The following is a 9,129-nucleotide window of genomic DNA, read 5'->3' as shown; positions in this document are numbered from 1 at the left end:
AATTAGAATAATGCTTCTATAAGCCAAGGGATGTTCCGAATTTCCCGCAAGCCACCAGAAGCTAGCACAGACACAGGAATTCTGGCATAGCCTCAGAGATAATCTGTGGCAGGCACCTTGGCTTCAGCCTTATCCTTTGCAGGGCTTTTGGTGGTTTGAGAGCATCTAGGGCATCCTTAGCCTCTCAGATGAAGGGACTATGGCTTGCTGGAGGTATGGGATCATTTTTTTTTATTGGATATTTTCCTTATTTATATTTCAAATGTTATCCCCATTCCTGATTTCCCCTCCGGAAACCCCCATCCCATCACCCCTCCCCCCTGCTTCTACCCACCAACCCACTCCCTTCTGCCTTCCTGCCTTGGCATTCCCCTGCACTGGGACATCGAACCTTCACAGGACCAAGGGCCTCTCCTCTCATTGATGCCTGACAAGGCCATCCTCTGCTACATATGCGGCTGGAGCTATAGGTCCTCCATGTGTACTCTTCGGTTGGTGGTTTAGTGCCTGGCAGCTCTAGGGTATCTGGTTGGTTGATATTGTTGTTCTTCCTGTGGGGTTGCAAACCCCTTCAGCTACTTCAGTCCTTTTTCTAACTCCTCCATTGGGGACCCTATTCTCAGTCCAATGGCTGTGAGCATCCACCTCTATATTTGTCAGGCTCTGGCAGAGCCTCTCAGGAGATAGCTATACCAGGCTCCTGTCAGTATGCACTTCTTGGCATCTGCAATAGTGTCTGGGTTTGGTGACTACATATGGGATGGATCCCCAGGTGTGGCTGCCTCTGGATGGTCTTTCCTTCAGTCTCTGCTCCAAACTTTGTCTCCTCCTATGAGTATTTTGTTTCCCTTTCTAAGAAGGACCGAAGCATCCTCACTTTGGTCTTCCTTCTTCTTGAGCTTCATGCGGTCTATAATTGTATCTTGAGTATTTTCAGCTTTTGGGCTAATTACCACTTATCAGTGAGTACATATCATGCATGTTCTTTTGTGATTGTGTTACCTCACTCAGGATGAGATCATTGTACAAGGGTCTCATCTCTCTCTGGGTCTGACCTGACCTTGGAGAGTAAATTGACAGTCTTTTTAGAGTCCTTCCCACTGCCGGTGGACTTGGCTTGTAAGCTTTTGTTGGTGAACACTCAGAAGTTTTGTCAGTTTTACAGAAGAACCAAAGGATGTTAGTTTAACTTTTTGGAGGTAGCATTTAAGCAAAGTTTAAATAAAAGCTAACAGATTTTTTCAAATCTGATTTTGATTTTTTCAAATCTTGATTTTTAGTAAGGTATGACTTTTCAAATAGATAAAAACGTAACAAGCCTAGAACAAAACATATATAATTATATTTACAAAAACCCTAAAACCTTTGTCCTTTAGGTCTGTTCTTGTAAATAGTACCATGAACAGATAAATACATTAGGAAAACCTTACTGCTTTCAACAAAAAGCAGATGCCAAACTTACGTCAGTGACCTGGATTTTGACCTTAGGAATTTTAACAATGTTTACTCATGATACAGGGAGAATCTTTGAGTTTTATCTTTTACAGACCTTTTGTGACCTTTTATGGTGTACTTAAGCTTCCTACTTTTGCATTCCTTTTTCTCTTTCTTTCTTTCTTTTTTCTTTTCTTTTCTTTTTTTTTTTTTAAAAAAAACAAACAACAATCCAGCTGTATTATTTAGGGTTTTACTTCTGTGAACAGACATCATGACCAAGGCAACCCTTATAAGGACAACATTTAATTGGGGCTGCCTTACAGGTTCGGAGGTTCAGTCTATTATCATCCATACAAGAAGCATGGAAGAGGGGGTTGGGATTTAGCTCAGCGGTAGAGTGCTTGCCTAGCGAGCGCAAGGCCCTGGGTTCGGTCCCCAGCTCCGGGAAAAAAAACAAAAAAAAAAACAAAAAACAAACAAACAAACAAACAAACAAAAAGAAGCATGGAGGAACTGAGAGGAAGCCAGGAGCAGACTGTCTTCAAGCAGATAGGAGGAGGGTCCCAAATTCCATCCCCTAAGTGATGTGCTTCCCTCAACAAGGCCCCACCTCCAACAAGGCCCCACCTCCTCCAACAAGGCCACACCCCTTCACCAAGGCCACACCTCTAACAAGGCCACACCTCCTCCAAAAGGCCACACCTCATAATAGTGCGACTCCCTGGGCCAAGCATGTTCAAATCACTTCACCAGCTATTTTATCTCTGATTAAATCTTATTTTATTACATAAAATTATATCTAATCTGAAATATGCTTTTTTAAAAATATTCTTTACCAAAAATGTTCACATATTTTTGACACATCCCTCCATGCTTACTGGTACTTTTATAAAACCATGAAACTGAATGACTCAGCAAAGAAATTTGTAATGTTGATTACAACATTGACTTCGATTTCCAGTCTTATTTTCTGTCCCTTGAATATCCTCCATGAAGAAACCTAAATTGGGAGCAGCCCAACATGGTGGCACATACCTATTGTCTTAGAACTTGAGAGGGGGAAGATGGAAGGTCAGAATTTAAGGATAGCCTCAACTACATGGTGAATTTGAGGCCATCCTGGGCTACATGAGACCCAGATGCTCAACCTACGACCAACTAAAATTAATTTGAACTTGGTTCAGTTATGCACATACTCTTAGGTAAGACCAGCAGAATATTGTGAGTTTGAAGTCTTCTCGAGACATTTAATGAGAGTCTTTCTAAATAAAGGGAAGAAAATGAAGATAAATTCAAATTAGTTTGGTTGGTTAGTTTTTTTTCTGCTTCTAAATATGTTCTGTGATACTTACTCTTTATGTATAGTTTGTGTGTGTGTGTGTGTGTGTGTGTGTGTGTGTGTGTGTATTTGTCTTTGCATGTCTGTATGTGTACTTGTTTGTGGAGGCTAGAGGTTGATCCTGTGTGTCTTCCTCACCTGTTATCCACTTTGTTTTTTTGGAGACAGAGTCTCTCACTGAACCTTAAGATCACTGTTTTGGCTACACTAAAAGATGGCCAGCAAACCCCATGCATTCTCCTGGCTCTGCCTCTGCAGATCACTGTAGCTTGTTCTAGTTGAAGACCCAACACATCAAGGCTAATTTTAAGACTATCAGACCATCAGCCTTAATTCCATCTAAAACATCCCCATCCTTGTCTGTCCCCTCCCTTCCCTCCTCCTCCTCCTCCTCCTCCTCCTCCTCCTCCTCCTCCTCCTCCTCCTTCTCCTCCTCCTCCTCCTCCTTCCCTCCTCCATCACAGTGCTGGGAATGAAACCCAAGACCTAGGTCATCCTAAACAAATACCCTACCACTGAACTACATTCCTAGTCTCACCGTCCCTATCTTAGCTGGCCCTTAGTATTTAGTTGTAGGCTCTTAGGATTTGGAAACAGACATATTTAGGCATTGTTCTGTCTACTACAGTGCTTCAAGGCTGAAATAAATTTTTTCTTATAAAATACCACACGAGCCTTTAAAAAAAAAGATTAGAATCTAGCATGCTTGTAATTCCTACTCTTGGGAAGTAGAAACTAGAGGTTTGTTAGTGCAACAAAATGTCTTTTTGATTTGTTGCTATTTAAAAATGAATCAGTTAGAGTAATATTTTAAAAAAGGGTAGTCTTGGGAGTCAGGGATATGACTCAGCTGAGTTTGACCCCCATAATATAAAAACCTCCATAAGATGCTAATCTTCTGTAATCCTGGAACTCTTATGGTGAGGTGGTACAGAAGACAAGAGAATATCCAGGAATCTGGCTAGCCAGCTAGCCTGGAGTGTGCATCACGGCAGAGACAAGAGCGAGCCCACCTCAACCAGGTGAGAGAAGAAAACTTGGGAAAAGTTCCCCTGTGACCTTCACTATCACATCGTGGTACATACATGCCCTGACTGTCACACACACACACACACACACACACACACACACACACACACACACACACACAAAGATTTTTTTTTTTACCTTAGTTACCAACTGACTTCTTTGCAGGTTTCATATATAGACTAACTGTATAAGTTGTTGATAGTTTCAGAAAAACAATTTGGTTTCATTTGATGTCTTAGACAAGAAAAGGAAACTGAATGTGATAATTTAATTTTTAGACACTAATTTTTGGAGCACTGAAACCCTAGACCTGTCTTGTAATAAAAAGAGAAATTATGAATATGTAAGAGAAAGGACACCTCTGATTGCATTTGTGCACCCATGTGTGTGTTATTGTTTGTAGGGTGAGATAGTGATTAGAGAAAAATCTTGTTTTGTACAAGCAAGTCATAGGCAGAATATCACCTTTACAGAACATGAAGCCCAATGGGAGAAAAGCTGTTTTTGTTACTTCATAGCAGAGTCTTTTATTGATTCATGAACATAGATTCACCCTAAAACAGCTACCAATACCGTTATCATTAAATCATTGCTTTCTTGATAATGTTGAAAGGACTTATGGAGGAAACAGTAGCAATGTCTTGGGTTTGACCCCAGGAATTTTGGGCCAAAGAACAATCTCAAGGACACAAATTTCTTATCCTTCTACATGTAGTTTGAAATAAGGTGAAGAATCATCCTAGTTTAGCATCAAAGTCTTCAAAGGGATGTGAGTGTGGTGATATGGCAGTGAAATATGAAACCGAAGTTCTAAGAACTGAGCGAAACAAGATAACTATTCACATAAGTAGCTCCTGGGTGACTTCTACACATCTCCTTTGTGTATCACCCCTCAGCCTCCCCCACCCTTCTATCCCTCAAGCAAGCACATGGTACACAGGTAGAGGACTAGATTTTAACAGATACCTAGGATTCAGTATGCTTTCACTCATATAGAGGAAGCCCTCTATATTTGTATCTTTTAAAACACATTTCTAGAGAAATGAAATGTATATCTTTGTTTGACGGGGTACTTTGAATACTTAAGTTCTTAGCCAGTTATAAGTGTTTAGCCCAGGATTTAGAAGAAATAAATGTGCCACGAGTGAGTCTGGATGCACTTTCTTGGTTATTACTGTAATTGGTTCGGATCAACTAATTGGTGATCTGATTAATTGCTTCATAAGGGCAGTGTTCTTCTAAGTTAATTCCAACAGAGTTCATTAACTGTGTGGTAGATACTGAACTGCTCAATAGCTGTGTGCCAGGTTTTGAGATAAATGTACTCAATTTGAGCACCAGATTCAATTGCTTGTTCATGATCCATCACTATGTGAGAGGAAACTAAATTTCAAAAATTTTGATTTCTCTTCTTGCAATAGACATGGCCTCATATGATACAAAGTATAAATGTGCAGATTTTATAAATGGAGCCCTCTAAACTATCCAGGGAATCCCCCCTCCTGCCATGGTTGAGACTGTATTTGTGTCATTGTGTAGAGGTGGCCCACCCACATCTGTGCTATGCAAGATTTACAACAAAGAAATCTGAAAAAGAGATTGGAGTCCTGAAGTTAGGACTTAGGAACTGAGAAGACCAGTAGATACAGAAGGGAAATTCACATGGTATAGAAACATTGCAATTCAACCCATTTTATTTCCCTCCCTCTCTTTTTTAATTTTTCAGTTTTATGTGTTTGTCTCTCTGTATACATGTGTGCCATGTGCATGCAGTGTCAACAGAGGCCAGTGTAGGGTATCATATCCCCTGAAACCGGAGTTACAGTGAGGGTGGACAGACTTGTAGTTGCTGAGAACTGAACCTGGGTCCTCTGCAGAAACAGCAAATTAACCACTAAACCATTTCTCCAGGTCCTTATTATTTTCTTTAAATCTAAGATAAAACATGAAGGTCTCTATACTTGAAATGACTTTATTTCCTTTATTTTATAAACTTGAATTTATTTTCTTTTTCTAGTAGTTACTATATTTTTTAAAGTACCACTCTACTAGGCTTAGAAATTAAAATAAGCAAAGAACAAAGTCACTTAGGCATATTTTTTCAGCAACTCTCTGTGCAGCCCCCAAAGAAAGCAGGTAGTACTCTGAGAGAGGACTGAATTTCATACCCAACTCAAATGCCTGACTTCTGGGGAATTTTGATCATAAGCTATACACTGTGTCTTTCCAAATGCATTTTTAAAGAAATGAAATACCTATTCTGGTTTTGAGGAGGTGTTTGAAATGGTTGAGTTATTGGAAAATAGTCGTGTTTGTAAACAGACTTTCTTTGCAATGAGAGACACTTCTTCAGGAGGGCTCTCAGTGATCTCAAGGACTCTCACCCAGCAAGTTCTCTTGGTTCTACTGAAAGACAACTACTACACATTTCTTCCACAAAGGGTGAGCTGAGAGGTGCAACAGGGATGAGAAGAAATAGAAAGATCTGAGGAGGTGTAGGGATGGAGTCTTGGATCCTAGACTAGGTGACAATTTGAGCTTAACAAGCACATGTTTGAGCCAAAACACAGCAAACAGATATGGGAATAGACTGATTAAGTGTGAATATAGGGCTGGAGAAATGGCTCAGCGGTTAAGAGCTCTAACTGCTCTTCCAGAGGTCCTGAGTTCAATTCCCAGCAACCACATGGTGGCTCACAACCATCTGTAATGAGATCTGGTGTGTCTGAAGACAGTTACAGTGTACTCCTATACATTAAATAAATAAATAAATAAATAAATAAATAAATAAATAAACAAACAAATCTTAAAAAAAAGTGTGACTATAAAGCCGGCAAATGTTTGGTGTTTGACTCTGGGGATTGAGTAATGGAAAACCCTGAAATGCAGTAGTGTACAGTTTGATATAAGAGATCCCATTATGAATGACTTCCATGACCAACATAAAATTTCAGAAGGCAGTTACCACCAAGGCGTTTTCAAACCCAAATAGTACAGGTCCAATAATCATGCTTCTCTCTCTCTCTCTCTCTCTCTCTCTCTCTCTCTCTCTCTCTCTCTCTCTCTCTCTCTCGTAGCTTCAGACAAGGAAGCTTACACAACACGGTAATGGTTTCCATACAAACTCACACAGTACAGAGAAAAGGACTTATAAGAAACTTTATAGGTAGGTAGAATGTACTCTCAGCTTTTCTCCAAAGGCTGCTGAAATGTCCACCATTCTTCAATGATATAAACTGAAAGCTAATTCCTGAACTGTACCTTGATTGCACTTTTCACATGCAAAATGAAGTCATTTAGTTAATGCTTGAAATTATTCCCAGGTAATGTTTCAAAAGATAAAATATTCAACAAGTTGATAATGCTTTGTTGAGTTTACAAATCCCCAAGGCTACCCTCGTGTTGGATAATTTACTGGAAGGTCTCACAGAAATCACAGAAAATGACTGTTGCTTAGTGATGGGTTATTGCAGATGAAGGGTAGAGATTATGAACACCCATAGGGAGAGAGAGAGAGAGAGAGAGAGAGAGAGAGAGAGAGAGAGAGAGAGAGAGAGAAGAATCCCACAGAAAAAGCTTCAAATTGACCTCTCTCAGTAGAGTCAAGAGCAACCCTAACTTTTCCCAGTGATGATGTATGACAACATATAAGCCATCTTGCCAGACAGAGATAATTCTAGATCATTGTGTCCAGAGATCTTTATTGGGATATGGTCTCTTAAATATGGTTGACAGCCATCTTGGTTGACCTTTATTCCCCAGACGTCTGAGTCCACTTGTGTTGAATAAAGGCTATAAAGTTATTTCTTATTAAGACTGTGAAGACCACGATCAAGGTATCAACAGGTTCAGTGTCTGGGAACAGTTGGTCTCATCTTTCCTGATGACACTTTGTTACTCTATTCTATGGAAGGAACAATATTATTTCCTCATAAAATAGAAGGAGTGGAAGAGTAAGAACCAGCTCCTTTCAACTTCAGATTCATTCGAGGGTTATAATCTCCCTCCCAAAGCCATACCCTTTTATCCTAATGCCCTCAGAGTTGTGATTCAACATGGATTTAGTAGAAGACCAACACCTGCTTGGCCCAAAGCCCCAATGACTTAATATAAAATTAAATTACACTACCCAAGATATTGTGACACACGGGACTTTCAAATATCTGAAAGGAGGTCTTCCATAATTCAAGAACAGAAACAAGACTTTTTTTGGGGGGGGGGCAAGATGATTAATTTACTTCACATGCTTTATAGTTTTATTATAGATGTTTTTAAATTTGAAACTATTTTTTATTTTACTATGTTGTGTGTATGTGTATGTTGCCTGCTTGTTTGTATGTATTCTATGTATGTGCCTGGTGCCTGCAGAGGTTTAAAGAAGGCATTGGATCCCATGGAACTCGATTTACAGAATCGTGAGCCAATATGTGGGTCCTCAGAAAGAACAACCAGTGACCTTAAGTACCTAGCTACCTCCCCAGCAACCTTAGATAAATATTTTTAAAATTCAAAGTCATTAAATGAATAATACAACTGCCCTACAGTTGTTCAGAGTGAAAGTGCAGGTAAGCAATACTTGGATGATTGGTCACTATTGATTGTCAACCTGACAGAATCTGGAATCATTAGGAAAATGGGCTCTGGCCATGTATGTGAGGGATTATCTTGATTATGTTGACTGAGGTAGGAAAACCCACTTACTGTGGGTGGTACCTTTCCTTGTCAGTAACCTTAGACTCTATAATGGAGAAAGGAGCTGAGCGCTAGATGTGCATGTGTGTCCGTTGTGGACAGAATGTGCTTCTAGCTTCTAACTGTCTTGCCTTTCCTGCTGTGACAGACTCTACCTCAAACTGTGAGCTAAAATAAACACTATCTTCCTTAGGCTTTTGTCTGAGTATTTTATTGCTTAAATGAATTCGACTTTACAAATCCTAAGTTTGCATTTCTATAAAGGTTTCCAAATGTATTCTTTTAAATTATTGCACATATAGGATAAATCAAACACCAAGTCTGCTCTATCCACAGCCCCTCCACAGAATATAGTCACCATTCATTCACTCTCATTTAGGGGTTGGGGGCAGACATAGTTAACAGCCATATCTAAAACCATGGACTACTTGTAGTTCCCGGGCTTGACTTGATGCCATAGGCTCTGCACACATCCTTCGAGTCAACAGTTATTAGCTAGCCAAACATCAGCCCACTGCAATCATTTATGGTGGAAATCAAAGGCTAAACAAATGAACTGAGCAAGTGTAACAGACTACTGAGTAAGTGAATTTCCTTAATAGAGAAACCACAGGGTCGTTCTTTATAGCTCT

This window comes from Rattus rattus, chromosome 14 (genome assembly GCF_011064425.1).
Source record: "Rattus rattus isolate New Zealand chromosome 14, Rrattus_CSIRO_v1, whole genome shotgun sequence".
Taxonomy (NCBI): Eukaryota; Metazoa; Chordata; class Mammalia; order Rodentia; family Muridae; genus Rattus; species Rattus rattus.
The sequence above is the reverse complement of the archived record's forward strand: the minus strand, read 5'-3'. Positions refer to the sequence as shown.